General features: G+C 48.4%; 1 long non-coding RNA gene across 2 annotated transcripts; it reads right to left on the reverse strand.

Moving 5' to 3' along the window:
- Positions 1-10,763: 10,763 nt before the first annotated feature.
- On the reverse strand, positions 10,764-15,834 carry LOC124510331 (uncharacterized). 2 transcript variants are annotated; one of them, XR_006961676.1, is made up of 4 exons: positions 14,753-15,834; positions 13,730-13,825; positions 11,412-11,479; positions 10,764-10,852 (listed from the first exon to the last, which is right to left on the reverse strand). It is a non-coding gene; the product is annotated as an uncharacterized LOC124510331 (long non-coding RNA). The 2 variants fall into 2 exon arrangements; XR_006961675.1 differs by lacking the exon at positions 13,730-13,825.
- Positions 15,835-17,107: the final 1,273 nt, after the last annotated feature.

Below are 17,107 nucleotides of genomic sequence, written 5' to 3' on the forward strand. Positions count from 1 at the left end.
CTGGCTCTGAGTATCCACTTTCCCTGCTCCTTCCTTCATCCCTCAGATCCAGTTTCTACGGACTCATCATCCTTTTGATGAGACTAGACCCTTTTGTGGCAGGGGACAGAGCCTTATCTCCTCTGGGAGGGGCCTCCCCATAACCACATCCTAGATACCCCCTGAATACCCCCAAAGAGCACACAGTGCTCGAGTCAAAGGTCCCCAAAAGCAAATGAATAGGATGCCTATCAGGAGTTGTTTTTTCCTGGGGATGTGTCTCTCAAGACCACTTAGGGTACCAACTACAAAATTCCTCACCCAAGCAAGAAAAATTGCTACTCAGGAAAAGATCGTATGACACTGTTTCTTAGCAGGATTGGCATTGCCAGCAGTTAATGTCCTCTTGATCAAGTTACGGTTGGCAAGAGACAACCACTCACCAATCTCCCTACCAGGGAATGTAATGCTATCATGTAAAATGTACATTGTCCTATGTCACCGAATATGACTGGAGATACTCTAAGTAATCACCTTGTCTTCCATAGGCAAAGACAGGCAAGTTCACCTCAGCAACACCTTGGTGTCTTCTTACACGAAGGGCCCACACTCTTTCCTCCTTAGGGACACCTAGAAGGAAACAGAATATATGTCAGTACATTGTTGGCACTGCTCAAGAATAGCTCTGGACTGTTCTTTAACATGAACATGGGCCAGAGCATATGGAGGCTTTGCCTCCATGGAATGAATGTTACTGCTGAGCCACGCTCAGCAATAATCCTTAGAGTGTGCAGTATGAGGAGTTTTTTTGAGAATGTAAACATGAGTCTTGTCAAGTGTCCATGGCACGTATCTACGGGGGAAAACACATCTCTCTCTCAGTCACCTCACTCTCTCACGAGTGTGTCTCATACTCTGTGTGTATTTCCCTTTCCCTCATTTTCTGTCTCTCTCAAACACACACGCGCATGCACACACAAACACACACACATACAAAACACACAGTGAATACATTGTCTTCCTCACACTGTAAATAAACATGCACACAGGTTTTCCCCTGGGAAATCTGTCTTTTCTCCATACCCTCAAGCCTCGGTCCCACAGGGAACCTGGAGTCAGGGTAGCTCTCTAGACTGATGCGAGCAGGAATATCCCAACTTCCTGACCACATAGATTATTTCATCAGCAGGGGACTGATTCCAAAGTACATACCATATTCCATTGCTCCCGTGGCGACCTGAATGTAGAGAAAAGAAACCCCATCAGGGTCAGATCATGATGAACACGCATTGCACTGGTCTTTGGTTCTCCTCTTGACTTTCGGGAACCAGATGCACACGGTGCTCGAGTCAAAGGTCTCCAAAAGCAAATGAATAGGATGCCTATCAGGAGTTGTTTTTTCCTGGGGATGTGTCTCTCAAGACCACTTAGGATGCCGACGACAAAATTCTTCACCCAAGCAGGACAAATTGCTGCTGACGAAAAAGTCCTAGGACACTGTTTATTACCAGGTTTGGCACAGCCAGTGGTTAATGTCCCCCTGACCAAGGTGACAGCTGGCAAGAGGCAACCACTCACCACTGTCACCATCAGGGAAAGTAACAGGATCATCGAAAATGTAGACTGTCCTATTTACAACAGAAGTTGATTGGAAAGACCCTAAGAAAGCACTTGTGTTCCTCAAGGAAAGACAAGAAGCTCACCTCAGCAAGAGCCTGGTGACTCAGGACAGGATGGGGCCGCCGTCTTTCCTCCTCGGGGACACCTAGAAAGACCACAATCCCTGTCAGTACCATGTTGGTGCTGCTCAAGTATCACTCACGGACTGTTCCTTGATATGAACATGGGCCAGAGCATATTGAGGCTTCGGTGACCTGCATGGACTAAATGTTACTACTGAGCCATGCACAGCAGTATTCCTCGAGGTGTGCAGTGGGAGGAGTGTGTGAGAACGTAGACATGAATCATTGTGCAGTGTCAGTGACACCTATTCTCTGGGCAAACCCACATGTATCTTTCTGTCTCTCTTGCAGTGTGTCTGTCTCATTTTGTGTGGCTTAGTCTGTGTGTCTCCCAAGAAAACACACTCAACACACATTCACAGTCACAATCACGTGACACACACACACACAGAACCACCCCAGGACTCATGCCCACAAAAACACACCACACTCAAGGAATACATTATCTTTCTCCTACTGTAGAAGTATCACATAGTTTTTCACCTGGGACGTAGGTCCTTCCCCCCACTCACAAGCACCAGTCCTCCCAGGCCTCTGGAATTAGGGTAGCTCTCCAGACTGAAGTCAACAACAATGCCCCACCTGCATCACCATCTAAACATTTTTCTCAGCAAGAAACAGTTTCCAGGATACATACCTGTGTCCTGTGCTCCTACGGCCACCTGAATGTTAGGAAAGAAAACACCATCAGGGTGAGATCACGATACACACTATTGGCACCACTCTTCAGTTCCCTTTGCGTCTTTACGATACAAGATGGGACTCAGCGGTTGAGTCAAAGGCCACAAAAGCAAATGAACAGGATGCCTGTCAGAAGTTGTTTCTCCTGGGGATGGGTCCCTCAAGACCACTGAGGAGGCCTACTACAAAATTCTTCACCCCAGCAGGACAGGTTGCTGCTGACGGAAAAGATCCTAGGACGCCGTTTGTTACCAGGTTTGGCACTGCCAGTGGTCAATGTCCCCCTGACCAAGGTGACCGTTGGCAAGAGGCAACCCCTCACCACTGTCCCCATCAGGGAAAGTGACAGTATCATCGAAAACGTAGACTGTCATAGGTACAACACGGGTTGATTGGAAAGCCTCTAAGAAAGCAATTGTGCTGCTCAGGGAAAGACAGGCAAGCTCACCTCAGCACCAGCCTGCTGCCTCCTTTCAGGAAGGGGCCGCCGCTTTTTCACCTTAGCGACACCTAGGAGGACACACAATACATGTCAGTATCTTCTTGGTGCTGCTCAAGGATACCTCCGGGACTGTTCCTTCTATGAACTTGGGCGAGAGCGTATGGAGGCTTTTGTCAACTGCATGGACGGAATGTTACTGCTGAGCCACGCTCAGCAGTATTCCTGGAAGCGTGCAGGATGCAGAGATTTTTGAGAATGTAGCCTTTGGTCATTTTTCAGTGTCAGCGGCACATAGCTCGTGGGCAAGCCCACGTCTGTCTCTCTCTCTGTCGCTCGCTCTCTCTCCCCCTCTCTTGAAATGTGTCTGTCTCTTTCTCTGTGTGGCTTTTTCTCTGTGTCTCTCAAGAAAACACACACACACGCAGACGTACGCTGTCACGATCCCGCGACGTACACCCACATACAGAACAACCCCCAGACTCAACACACAAAATTACACCGCACAAAAGATATACAGCATCTTTCTTATACTGTAGAAACCTCACCTAGTTTGTCACCTGGGACGTCGGTCTTTCCCCCCCACCCTCGGGCACCAGTCCTCCCAGGACTCTGCATGGTAGGTATTGGTCATTGTCCAACGTCAGTGGCCCATATCTCTGGGCAAACCCACATCTCTGTCTCTCTCTCTCCCTCTCTTTCACTGTGTCTGTCTCTTTCTGTGTGTGGCTCTGTCTCTCTGTCTCTGAGTCTCTCAAGAAAACACACACACACACACACGCATACACACTCACACTCATGCGACATACAGAGATACAGAACAACCCCAAGACTCATGCACACACAATCACACCGCACAGAAGGAATCCATTGTCTTTCTCATACTATAGAAACATGGACATAGATTTCACCTGGGATGTCGGTCTTTCCCCCCCACACTCAAGCACCAGTCCCCCCAGGACCCTGATATCCGGGTACTCTCCAGACTGAAGACAGCAAGAATGCCCCACCTACCCCTCACCCGAAACATTTTCCTCAGCAAGAAACAGTTCCAGGACACATACCTTCTTCTTCTCGTGCACCTACGGCCACCTGAATGTTAGAAAAGAAAACACCATCAGGGTGAGATCATGATGGACAGTATGTGTACCGTTCTTCAGTTCGCTTGGTGACTTTGGGATTCAGGATGGGACACAGCGTTTGAGTCAAAGGCCACAAAAGCAAAGATAATATGCCTGTCAGAAGTCGTTTTTCCTGGAGATGTGTCTCTAAAGAACACTGAGGATGCAGACTACAAAAGTCTTCACCCAGAAGGAAAAAGTGCGGCTGCCGAAAAAGATCCTAGGACGCTGTTTATGACCAGGTTTGGCACTGCCAGTGGAAAATGTCCCCCTGACCAAGGGGACAGTTGGCAAGAAACAACCATGGAAATTGACAATATGTTTCTCCCCACAGGGAAAATAACATTATCATCTCAACGGTACATTGTCACATTTACAACAGATGTTGATTGCAAAGACTCTAAGAAAGCACTTGTGGTCCTCAAGGAAGGACAGGAAGCTCACCTCAGCAACAGCCTGGCGACTCATGACAGGAAGGGACCGCTGCTTTTCCTACTTAGGGACACCTAGAAGGACACAGAATACGTGTCAGTACCTTGTTGGTGCTGCTCAAGAATAACTCAGGGACTGTTCCGTGATATGAACATGGGCCAGAGCGTACGGAGGCTTTTGTTACCTGCATGGACTGAATGTTACTGCCAAGCCACGCTCAGCAGTATTCCTTGAAATGTGCAGTAGTATGAGGAAATTTTTGAGAATATAGACATTGATTATTCTGCAGTGTCACTGGCGCATATCTCCTGGGGAAGGACACATCTCTCGCTGTCTCTCCTCTCTCCCTGTCTCTCTAATGAATGTGTGTGTCCCTTTATCTTAGTGTGTTTCCCTGTCTCCTTCCCTGTCCCTCAGTTTCTGTCTCTCTCAAACCATACACACATACACACACACACACACAAAAGCACAGTGAATACATTGTCTTCCTCACACTGTACACATGGACAGAGGTTTTCCCCTGGGAAATCTGTCTTTTCTCCACACCCTCAAGCCTCTTTCCTACAAGGAACCTGGAGTCAGGGTAGCTCTCTAGACTGATGCCAGAAGGAATGCCCCATGTTCCTGAATATATGCAGTCTTTCATCAGGAGAGACAGATTCCAAAACGCATACCATTTTCCATTGCTCTCACGACGACCTGAATGCAGAGGAAAGAAACCCCATCAGGGTAGATCATGATGAACACGCATTGCACTGGTCTTTGGTTCTCCTCTTGACTTTAGGAAACCAGATGGCACACAGTGCTTGCATCAAAGGTCTCCAAAAGCTAATGAAATAGGTGCCTGTCAGAAGTTCTTTTTCCTGGGGATGTGTCTCTCAAGACCACTTAGGATGCCGAAGACAAAATTCTTCACCCAAGCAGGACAAATTGCTGCTGACGAAAAAGTCCTAGGACACTGTTTATTACCAGGTTTGGCACACCCAGTGGTTAATGTCCCCCTGGCCAAGGTGACAGCTGGCAAGAGGCAGCTACTCACCACTGTACCGATCAGGGAAAGTAACAGGATCATCGAAAATGTAGACTGTCCTATTTACAACAGAAGTTGATTGGAAAGACCCTAAGAAAGCACTTGTGTTCCTCAAGGAAGGACAGGAAGCTCACCTCAGCAACAGCCTGGCGACTCATGACAGGAAGGGACCGCTGCTTTTCCTACTTAGGGACACCTAGAAGGACACAGAATACGTGTCAGTACCTTGTTGGTGCTGCTCAAGGATAACTCAGGGACTGTTCCTTGCTATGAACATGGGCCAGAGCATGTGGAGGCTCTCTCTGCCCCTGCCCCCGCTTGCACTCTGCCTCTCAAGATAAAATAAAGACATAAAAATTAAAATAAATAGATAAATGTCTCATTTATTTATTGTGTGTGTGTGTGAGAGAGAGAGGGGAGAAGGGTAGACGGAGAGCGGGAGAGAGAATCCCCGGCAGGCTCCACGCTGCCAGCGCAGAGCCCAACGCAGGGCGTGAGCTCACAAACCATGAGATCATGACCTGAGCTGGAATCAAGTCGGACGCTTACCTGACTCAGCCACCCAGGTGCCCCAATACCACCCTCTCCTTAACAGCAGTCATTTATCTGGCATCATTTTGGCCAGTCTTAAGGGAGAACAAGAGGGCAGCCGAGTTCTATGCCCATCCACAGACGTTATCCTGAATCTCCTCCTCCAAACACCCACACCATACTCGCTGCCCGGCAGCCTGACCCTCTGTGTTCCCCATGAGCCTGCAGAACTTCTCACCGGCTCCCTCTGCTTTATCCCAAGTGGGGTGTGGCGGGGGGAGGGGGTTTCCAAGCCTCACAAATACAGGACACAAATTTACCTCAACGACATGTGGAGATGGACAGCCAACATTTACTGAGCACCCAGTGTATACCAAGCCTGTCTCAGCTTTACCCACACTGTCTCAAGTTAGCCACTCATGCCTGCAGCCCCATGACAGAGCACTGCTGCCCTGGGTCATGAACGTTTTCCATGTTTTCCTGTACCTGAAGTGTGGATGTATCTTACAGCAGGTGGCATCTCACCATCGTGACACAGTGGTCATTGCCTGACCTCCTGCAAACTCGGTCCTAGCCGTTCCTATGTTGCTACTTCACATGCGGAGAACAGGTGCTATTTTAAGCATCTTCAGAAAGATTAGACTGTGAGTCATCTTCGACTTAAAAGGTTTTTGTGTATGCAGAAACACGGGCAGCAGAGAAGTAGAGCACTGATTTGATATTGGCAAAGGAGACACATTATTCACCACTACAGCCATGCCCACAATTCCAGATGGCTTTGCAGAGCAACAACCAAGGACATGCACTTGTGAGAAACGCTGGGCCTCCTACACTCCTGATCAGAGGTCAGCAAGCTTTTTGTATAAAGGGTCAGACGGGGAGTAATTTTGGTTCTGTGAGACATACAGACTCAGGTGCGACCACTCAACTCTGTCGTTACAGCGTGAAAGCAGCCATACACGATAGGTAATGGGCATGGCTCTGTTACAATAAAACTTTATTTGCAAAAACAGGTGGAGCGCTGCATTGGGCCCATGGGTTATAGTGTATTGACCCCTTCTTTGGATGGAACAGTAAACAGTATTTGGGGGTGCTTGGGTGGCTCAGTTCAGTTAAGTGTCTGACTCTTGATTTCGGCTCAGGTCACGATCCCAGGATCATGGGATCAAGCCGCACATCGGGCTCTGTGCTGGGCACGGAGCCTCCTTGGGATTCTCTCTCTCTCTCTCTGTGCAAGTGCACATGCTCTCTCTCTCTCGCAAAGAAAAAAAAAAGAAAACAGTATTTACTAGAAAAATACAAGCAGTGATGACTCTAAGTCAAAAGTGATATAGAAAATTAAACCCTGAAATGTGAAGAAATTCTAGGACTGTCTTAACTAATGAATGTCAGTTATAAGTTCCCTTATGCATAGTTAAAAAAGCAACATATGATTTAAAAAAACCCTTTTACTTTTTTTTTTAAGTTTATTTATTTACTTCGAGAGAGAGAGAGTGAGCTGGGAGGGGGCAGAGAGAGAGAGGGAGAGACAGAATCCAAAGCAGGCTCCACACTGCCAGCCTAGAGCCTGATGCAGGGCTCGATCCCACAGACCACAAGATCATGACCTGAGCCAAAATCCAGAGTCGGACACTCAACCAACTGAGTCACCCAGGCACCCCTAAAAAAAAAAAAAAACTCCTTTTATCCAAATCAAAGAGCTCAAAGAGCTCTTTCAAAAAGTTTCAAATAAAATTTCCAAGTAATGAGAAAACATTTTCTAGAACATAGTATCGTTTTTTTACTTCCTGATGGTTATGTTTAAAAATGGAGCATCTTAAATCCATAGCTTCTTAGATCTGAGGAGATAGGATCTTGTACCCATTGTGATGTGGACATTAAGGCTCACAGGGAGAAGTGACTCGCTCGGGGTCACCCCGTGATCACAACTGCGACCACAGAGCTAGAGCGACTGGCAGCTTCCTCTGCCTCCTCCCAGCTGAGCCCAAACACCACACTGATCCACACAGTCTCAGGAAGGGAAAGGCAGAGGGGTATCTACTCCATGAGGGTAGGGGTTTCGTGTGCCTGGCTCACCACCCATCTCTGGGGCTTGCACCAGCCAGGCCTAGAGGTGATTGATAAATGATTCAACTCCCACATCAGGCAGCCTGAATTCAAAACATGACTCTGCCACTTACTCCCCCCTGTGCACATCTCAGCGTTATCATCTTGGATGATACTACTTGCATCAAATAGTTGCTGGGAGGTTAAATGAGTTAATATAGTTAAAAGCACTTATCATGGTGCTTGACACAAAGAAAGCACTCCATAAATATCAACTGTGAAGGGGGCGCTGGGGTGGTTCAGTTGGTTGAGCATCTGACTTCAGCTCAGGTTGAGATCTCACAACTCGTGAGTTCGACTCCGCATTGGGCTCTCTGTCGTCAGGGTGAAGCTCACTTTGGATCCTTTGTCCCCCTCTTTATGCCCCTCCCCATGCATGTTCTCTCAGAAAAATAAACATTTAAAAAATATATCAGCCATGAAGATACTTATCCTGATATCCCAAACATCCAGCACAAGGAAAGTTCAGTATAAGTACTTGCTGAATGAGTGAGTGATAACAAAAGAGAATGGATGGATGGACAGCTAGGTGGACAGGTGGGTGGAGAGATGGACTGGAAAATAAATGGATAATTAAATAGATGGATGGACAAATGGATGGATGCAGGTAAAGATGGGTGGATGGATGGATGGGTAGATGGAAGTAAACATGGGTAGGAAGATGGATGGATGGGTGGATGGATGGATGGACGGATGGATGGGTAGATGGATGGGTAGATGGATGGATGGAAGTAAACCTGGGTAGGAAGATGGATGGATGGGTGGATGGATGGGTGGATAGATGTAAAGATGAGTGGATGGATGGATGGATGGATGGATGATGTAAAAAAGGATGGATGAATGGATGGGTGGGTGGATGGAAGTAAACATGGGTAGGAAGATGGATGGATGGGTGGATGGATGGATGGGTGGATGGATGGATGGATGGATGGGTGGATGGATAAATGGATGGATAGGTAGATGGATGGAAGTAAACATGGGTAGGAAGATGGATGGATGGGTAGATGGATGGATGGATGGGTAGGTGGATGGATATAAAGATGGATGGATGGATGGATGGATGGATGGATGGATGGATGAATGAATGAAAACCTGGGTAGGAAGATGGATGGATGGGTAGATGGATGGGTGGATGGAACGGTGAATGGATACATGGATGGATGGATGGGTGGGTAGAAGTAAAGATAGGTAGGTGGGTGGGTGGATGGATGGATGGATGGATGGATAGATGGAAGTAAATATGGGTAGGAAGATGGATGGATGGATGGGTGGGTGGATGGATGGGTGGATGGATAAATTGATGGATGGGCAGTTGGATGGATGGAAGTAAACATGGGTAGGAAGATGGATGGATGGGTAGATGGATGGATGGATGGGTGGGTGGATGGATATAAAGATGGATGGATGGATGGATGGATGGATGGATGGATGGATGGATGAAAACCTGGGTAGGAAGATGGATGGATGGGTAGATGGATGGGTGGGTGGATGGATGGATGGGTGGGTAGAAGTAAAGATAGGTAGGTGGGTGGGTGGATGGATGGATGGATGGATGGATGGATGGAAGTAAACATGGGTAGGAAGATGGATGGATGGGTGGGTGGATGGATGGGTGGATGGATAAATTGATGGATGGGTAGTTGGATGGATGGAAGTAAACATGGGTAGGAAGACGGATGGATGGGTGGGTAGATGGATAGATGGGTGGATGGATGGATGGGTGGATGGATGGATGGGTGGATGGATGGATGGGTGGGTAGAAGTAAAGATAGGTAGGTGGGTGGATGGATGGATGGATGGATGGATGGATGGATGGAAGTAAACATGGGTAGGAAGATGGATGGATGGGTGGATGGATAAATTGATGGATAGGTAGATGGATGGATGGAAGTAAACATGGGTAGGAAGATGGATGGATGGGTGGGTGGATGGACATAAAGATGGATGGATGGATGGATGGATGGATGGATGGATGGCTAGATGGATGGAAGTAAACATGGGTAGGAAGACGGATGGATGGGTGGGTAGATGGATAGATGGGTGGATGGATGGATAGATGGGTGGATGGATAGATGGGTGGGTAGAAGTAAAGATAGGTAGGTGGGTGGATGGATGGATGGATGGATGGATGGATGGATGGAAGTAAACATGGGTAGGAAGACGGATGGATGGATGGATGGATGGGTGGATGGATGGATGGATGGGTGGATGGATAAATTGATGGATAGGTAGGTGGATGGATGGAAGTAAACATGGGTAGGAAGATGGATGGATGGGTAGATGGATGGATGGATGGGTGGGTGGATGGATATAAAGATGGATGGATGGATGGGTGGATGGATGGATGGATGGATGGCTAGACGGATGGAAGTAAACATGGGTAGGAAGATGGATGGATGGGTGGATGGATGGGTGGGTGGGTGGATGGATGAGTGGATGGATAGATGGATGGATAGGTAGAAGTAAAGATAGGTAGGTGGGTGAATGGATGGGCAGATGGATAGAAGCAATGCTGTCATATGGAGGAATGGATGGAGAGATGGAGATGTGGACAGATGCATGGATGAATGGATGAACAACCTGGAACCAGAGGGAACTCCTCCTGTATAACTGGAAGCCAGACCCCCTGTGGAAGATCTGGGTCCCAGATATCTCCCACCGGCTGAACCAGAACATTGTTCTTGCCATAGAGGAGCGTGGCCCGGGAGTTCTGGTGCAGGGACTCAACACAGTCACGGGCAGAAAGGGATGGTCGGTCGTCCATGCTGCCACTTGAATGTCTCTTCTGGATCTGGAAGGGTGAGGGGAGGTGGAGGGTGAGGCCTGCGGTGACCCTCAATGTCCCGCTCCATTCTCCACCTCCACACCAAGTCTGGCACTCAGCCCAACTCCCTCCCAGGGCCCCAGAGTCCACCCCTACTCGCACAGAGGGCTGGACGCTTGGTGGGTGAGTCCCGCCACAGGTGCGAGCTGTGGATGGGGTGCCTCTGGACAAGCTCGTCGGCCGAGGGGTCAGTCCAGAAGTGATCTGCAGTCTTCATCTTGGTGTACTCCAGGGCACGGGGCCCCACTGTGGAGCATACAGGGGCTGGGAATCCATAGCCCTGCAAGTCCACCCTCCTGTCTACCCCCAGATGGGCCACCAACTTCACTGCCTCTCCCCTCCAGCCAGTGAATATGCCCCAGGGTCCTGCTAAGGAGAGGCCAGCACAAGAGCCTGAGAGCAAGAGCCAGGGAACAGGTAAGTTTTGATGGAGAAGGCTAGAGGGAAACGAGAGAGGCCCTTAGGAGGTGCACCAGTGAGCCAAGATCAGAGATCCAGATGAAGCTCAGAGCCCTGGACCACTTACCCAACAAAGACGCAAGGATGGGGCCATCCACCGGGTCCATCAGGAGGGCTTCCTTCTCATAGTATTTACTAGCAAGAGAAAAGGACAGGAAGGTCTGGATGGGAACCAGCAGAGGGCGCACAATTGACACTGACCTGATGCTTAAGAGCAGACCGAGTTCAGCCTCCCTCTTGTTACCCAGTTAACGCTGTAAGCCTCAAATGTCCCATCTGTAAAACGGGGGTAATAAAAACATATATCCTAGGGCCGTCAGAAGGACTTTAGAGGGGCACCTGTGTGGTTAAGTGTCTGACTCTTGATCTCAGCTCAGGTCTTGATCTCAGGGTCGTGAGTTCACGCCTCACGTAGAGCTCCATGCTGGGTGTGAAGCTTACTTAAATTAAAAAAAAAAAAGGGAGTTTTGAAAGAGACAACAGATGTGGGCACTTAGTACCATGCTTGGCACGTAACTGCTTAATACATGGCTGTGATACAGCCTTAATGAGAGTAACGGGAATAGTAATTAGAAGGCCGCTTCTGGCTGCTTCTATCAGCTTCTATCACATCTTCCATTTCAGGCGCCAGGTGGCTTGGGAGCTCAGATGATGTCAGCTCTTCTAATATTATTGAGGCAATAAAAGGCTCTTTAGCTGTGGTGTGTACGGAAAAGCTGTATTAACAGGACTTCCTGCGCGGATAACTATGTGGATGACGCTGGCCTGACGTGCTCGCAAGCGCCCCCTGGCTTCTGGCTCTTCAAAATAACTTGTCGTATGGGCAAGACAATGTTTGTGCTGAGTGTTTTTGGGTTTTGCTTCTTTGAGTTGTTGTGTAGTGCCTTCTAATTCTCTGCAAACTCCTACAAGCTAGGAACCGAATTTTAGAGTTGGAAAGGACCTTGTTCTACCTTCCCAAGGGATGTCAGGTTCAGAGAGGGTAAGTGACTTCTTGGAGGCCACAGAGCAGGTGGATGCAAGCTATACCCAGCCAGCTTGGGTGTTCCCATCCTACAGCAGGGGTCGAAGAACACAGGATCTGCAGCGAGGCAGACTGAGTGGGAGCCCAGGTCGGCCAATCCCACTCTCACTGTGTGTCCCTGGGCATGTGACGACTACCCTCTCTGAGCTTTAGTGTCCTCAGCTATAAAATGACAAGAATGACAGAACCCACCTGCCCAGGTTGTTGGGAGGATTAAATATTGACCTGCTTTTACAGCAACAGCACAGACTCTGACACCAGGGAGTTCTTGCTAAGGGGTGGCAACATCACTGTAATTTGACCCCAGAGGAATCGTCTATCCACCAGGATACTGGCTGAAGCCGAACGGACATGCTCTGTGCATTCTCAGCAGCAAGTTTATCCATTTTGGTGTCAGATCTGAAGGCAAAACTTCAAGACGCTTTCCACTCTGCCACTCAGTCTCTATGCTGAAAACCAGCACTGTTGCATGATCATAAACCCTGGAAATAGTACCTTAAAAACTAGCAGGTGGGACTGGGGGCAAGATGTGACCATCGAGGGTAGCTCGAGGGAGCTTCTTTGGGGTGATAGGTTTCATTGGAACAGTTCTGTGTCGTGACTGTGGTGTTGGTTATACAGAAATATAGACTGTATTTATACTAGGAGTATAATACATACACATATGTAATTTTTATTAAATAGTTAAATAATACATATTTAATTAAATAATACATATATGTATTCATACTGAATTTAACTATGCTAAAATTCCATAGAACTAGACAGAAAAAAATGAGTGTACATAAAAACTAGTGAAATCCAAATAAAGCATGTAGTTTAGTTAACAGTATTGTACCAATGTCAATTTCCTGTTTTGGTATTTGTACTATGGTTATGTAGGATGTTATCACTGAGGGCAGGCGAGAACTCTTTGTGCTAATGCTACGACTTCTATGAGAATCAAAAAAATAAAAAGTTTAGACACAAAAAATAAAGAGATAGTTTGGCATTGCTGCTCAAATAAATTACTCATTCCTTCTACCGACTCATTCAGCAGAAAACACAAGGTCATATGCCAAAGGCAATAGCTACAGAGGCCCGCACCCATGCGAGGGCATGGGGCAGAGACGTATCACATTTTACTTGAAGGTGAAGAGATTAATTGGACTCCAGAGCCTGGATTTCTTCCAATTTGTCTCCTGCCTCCTGGCTTTGCACCTGCTATTCCCTTGGCTGGGAACACTCTTTTCCCTACCCACTTCACCTGGTTAATGCCTACATGCCCTTCGAACTCATGATTAACTGCCATGTCTTTCAGGATTCTTTTCCGGACCACCCAGAGGAAATTAAACACCACCCACCTGACTTGGAATACTCACCACATATTACCATAATTACTATTTTCCTGTTTTCCCTGCAACGATGTGAGGTTCGTGAGAGGAAGGACTCTGCTCTCTCCTTTCATATATATTTTCCTAGCAAACAGGCAAAGAATAAAAGGTAATCATAATACCCACTGCATGTGAAGATGTGGTTAAACAGGCACTTTCATATACCGAGAGATGAGGAGATTCTCAGATATTTCCCTCATCGTCTTTTCTCTTTCCCACTCCCCCTGTCTATCTCTGTCTCCCCATCTGTCTATGGCTGGAAGGAATGTTAGCCATGAAGAGTTTCAGGTTATACAAAAGCCCACATTCTTCACTGGCTCCTCTGTGCTCTTAGCATAATATCCAAGCTCTTAACATGACACTTAAGACCAATGTATCTCCAACATCTCGGTTAGTGCCTGGCACATGGTAGGTGCCCAGTAAATAGTTACTGGATGAATGAATGCATGGATAAATGCTTGCCAAGAGTACGCATAGTCTAAACCTTTACACCAGGTTAATCTGAGCTAGAAGAGAAAATGTAAAAAAAAAACAAGTATCATACATTTCCAAAACACTGTGTAAAAAAAAAGTATCATACATTTCCAAAACACTGTGTACTCACTAACTCCCCTTCTCACCTCTTCTCCCGAATGGCAACAATCCCTGTCCCATTCATTAAAAGAGCAGCAGAGACACAGAGAAGCTACATGACTCTTCTAGGACCACAGTTAGCAAGCAGACTGTAGGCTTCATTCATGGGAGGAAAAAGATCCCTAAGATTGCAAGATCCTTGTTCCTCATTCCAAATTTGAAGATCCTATACTAGCAGGAAGCACCTGAATAGTCCCAGGTTCTAAGCTGGGCTCATTTAGAGGCAAACATCCAGAAGGCCTTTATCTAATTGCTTTCAAATCAAGTGCACGTCGACAGGAGAGAAAAGAAAGTTGCTTTGTGCCATAGGGTGCAGTTCCCAAAATGGGAAGAAGGTGGCGCCAGAGCACGCCACGGCGGCTGCTCTTTCTCACTCACCTGCTGTTTTCCACCAGGTAATGCACAATTTTGTCCAGGACCTTCTCAAACAAAGCAGTGCGGATCCACAGGTGCTTGATGGCAAGTGGGGACGGGCTGGGCAGCTTCGGCAGCTTCCGCACATTCTCCTGGAGGCCCTGAATCTGGTTTTGCCTTCAAGACCAGTACAGGAGGAGGAGGAATGTTCGCAAAAAAGGAGATCCAACATGACCTCCTTTTGCATATGCAAACAGCAAAATGCCCAACCTCTCTAGGGAATGAAGGAACGGCAACTAAAACAACAACAAAAGCCCACATTGCTCCTGGCAAGTGGGTGACGTGTTGAAAAAATGATAACACCCAGTGAGTGTGAAGATGCGATAAAACAGACACCTTCATATACTGTTGATGGGTAAGCCAGATTCTCATAGCGACACTTCTCTTCATCTCTCTCTCTCATTCCCTCTGTCCCCTTCCCTCTCTCATGAATGAGCGATTGCATGAATGAAATGAATGGCTCTCCCTTACCACCTGGCATGGGTATCTCTAATTCCTCCATGAGAAAGTCATTCCCGATATTATGGAAGGCCCATGGAAATCGCTCCCTTTAGGAAGTTATCAGCAAACACTTGGGAATTTAGGATACGGACTGGAAGCCACCTTGAGCACCAAGTGGCTGAGGAGTCTGATTCCGAAAGGGAGCCGGTGACGCTAAGTCCACAGCCTTGCCCGTCCCACAGTTCTGGCCAGCAGCTCTGGGCTGGCAGGCCTGCAAGGGAGGGAAAGGACCATCTCCCACCCGCTGAGATGGAGTGATCACCCAGGGCACACACAGCATGTGCGCCTCTCTCTCCCTTCTCTTGCCCGTCACACACACGGCGAATCAATCCACACATTCTTTCCCGTGAAGCCCAATCACAGCTCCGGAATCTTTCACAACAAGGTCCTGTGGGCGGCTGCTAGCACCAACGGGAGCTGAAACCTCTTTGCCAGCCCTGACCAGGCTCCAGACCGCGGCTCTGGCGTAGAGTCAAACTGTGCGGTCGGGACTCTGGTGGGAGGTTCTCGCGTACATGCTCTCAGGCCCTGAGCACCCCCCCCCGCCCCCCAGGAAATCAGCCCTCCAGACCTGTGAGTGAAGTCACCGTTCCCCTTGTTGCCTCAATGTCAGCATCTGGTCCATGCAGATGGAGACCACAGTAGTTTCATTAAACTTGGTCTTCCTGCATTCGGAATGGGTTTGGCTAACAGCAGACACTTACTCATTCAACAATCATTTCTTGAGCATTTTACCAGGTGCTGGGCACTGTCCAGACACTGGGGACAAAATGGGGAATAACAGATTTTAGTGGCCTGTTCTCATGGAGTTCAGAGCCAAGGAGGAGAGACAGACAACAATCAAGTGAAAAGTACACAAAGGAATGAATAATTAGAGGCGGTGATAACCACAGGAGAGAAAATAAGCAGTGATATGTAAGAGAAATGGGGTGAGGGTTGGAGTTTACCCTTAACTGGGGGAAGGTCTGAATGATGACCGGGCACCAGCCCTGGAAGGTGAGGCGTGTGAACCGGGTGGTAGGTAGAGCATGTGCAAAGGCCCCGGGGTAGGAAAGAGTCTGGCGGGTTTGAGGAGCGAAAGCAGAGTGCAGACAGTGCCAGGAGGTGCAGGTTCTGGCAGAGCTCAGGGAGGAGCCTGGACTGTCCCCTGAGGAAACGTTCCAGCCCATACCCCAGGCTCCGCACTCACACGCTCTCAATCAGCTGTTCCAGGTCCTGCACCTTGCGGCTCAGCTCTTTGGCCGGTGGGAAGTTCTTGCCCACTTTCATGAAGAGAGCTGCAATCTGGTTGCTGCGCAGAAAGCCAGCCGCCCGCCGCCGCAGCCCATGCAGGACGCAGGCCTCTACAGCCGCTGCAGGGACACAATGGTCAGCAGGCCCTGCCCTACCCGAGCTCCCCAGCACCCAGCCCAGCTCAGGTCTTCAGCCACACAGAGGCGCCTTGGAGAGCGGGGCGCCCCAGAATCGCAAAATCCACGAAAGCATCAAAGGAAAATCACGTACGTCTGTCTGCCTTCCACTCCCTCAAAAGGGAGCAGGAGAGCTTAGCAGTGAACCTGTGTTTGCTGCCCAAGGTCAGACTGTGTTCATATCCTCTCCCAGACACTAACCGGCTGCGTGACCTTGGGCAATGACTTCCTCTCTCTGTGTCTCAGTATCCTCATCTGTGACATGGGAAAGTACGAACAGGCATCTGACATGGTTGCAGCAAGCGAGGTGGGGAAAATGCATGGCAAGCGCTTCACGTGGTTCGGCACATAGTGAGCGCTTCAGGGACGTTAGCTATTACTCCTGTCAGTGAGGGAGGGGAGGCTGACC

This window comes from Lynx rufus, unplaced genomic scaffold (genome assembly GCF_022079265.1).
Source record: "Lynx rufus isolate CCGP_SWC_20201006 ecotype Redwood Valley unplaced genomic scaffold, mLynRuf1.p SCAF_15, whole genome shotgun sequence".
Taxonomy (NCBI): Eukaryota; Metazoa; Chordata; class Mammalia; order Carnivora; family Felidae; genus Lynx; species Lynx rufus.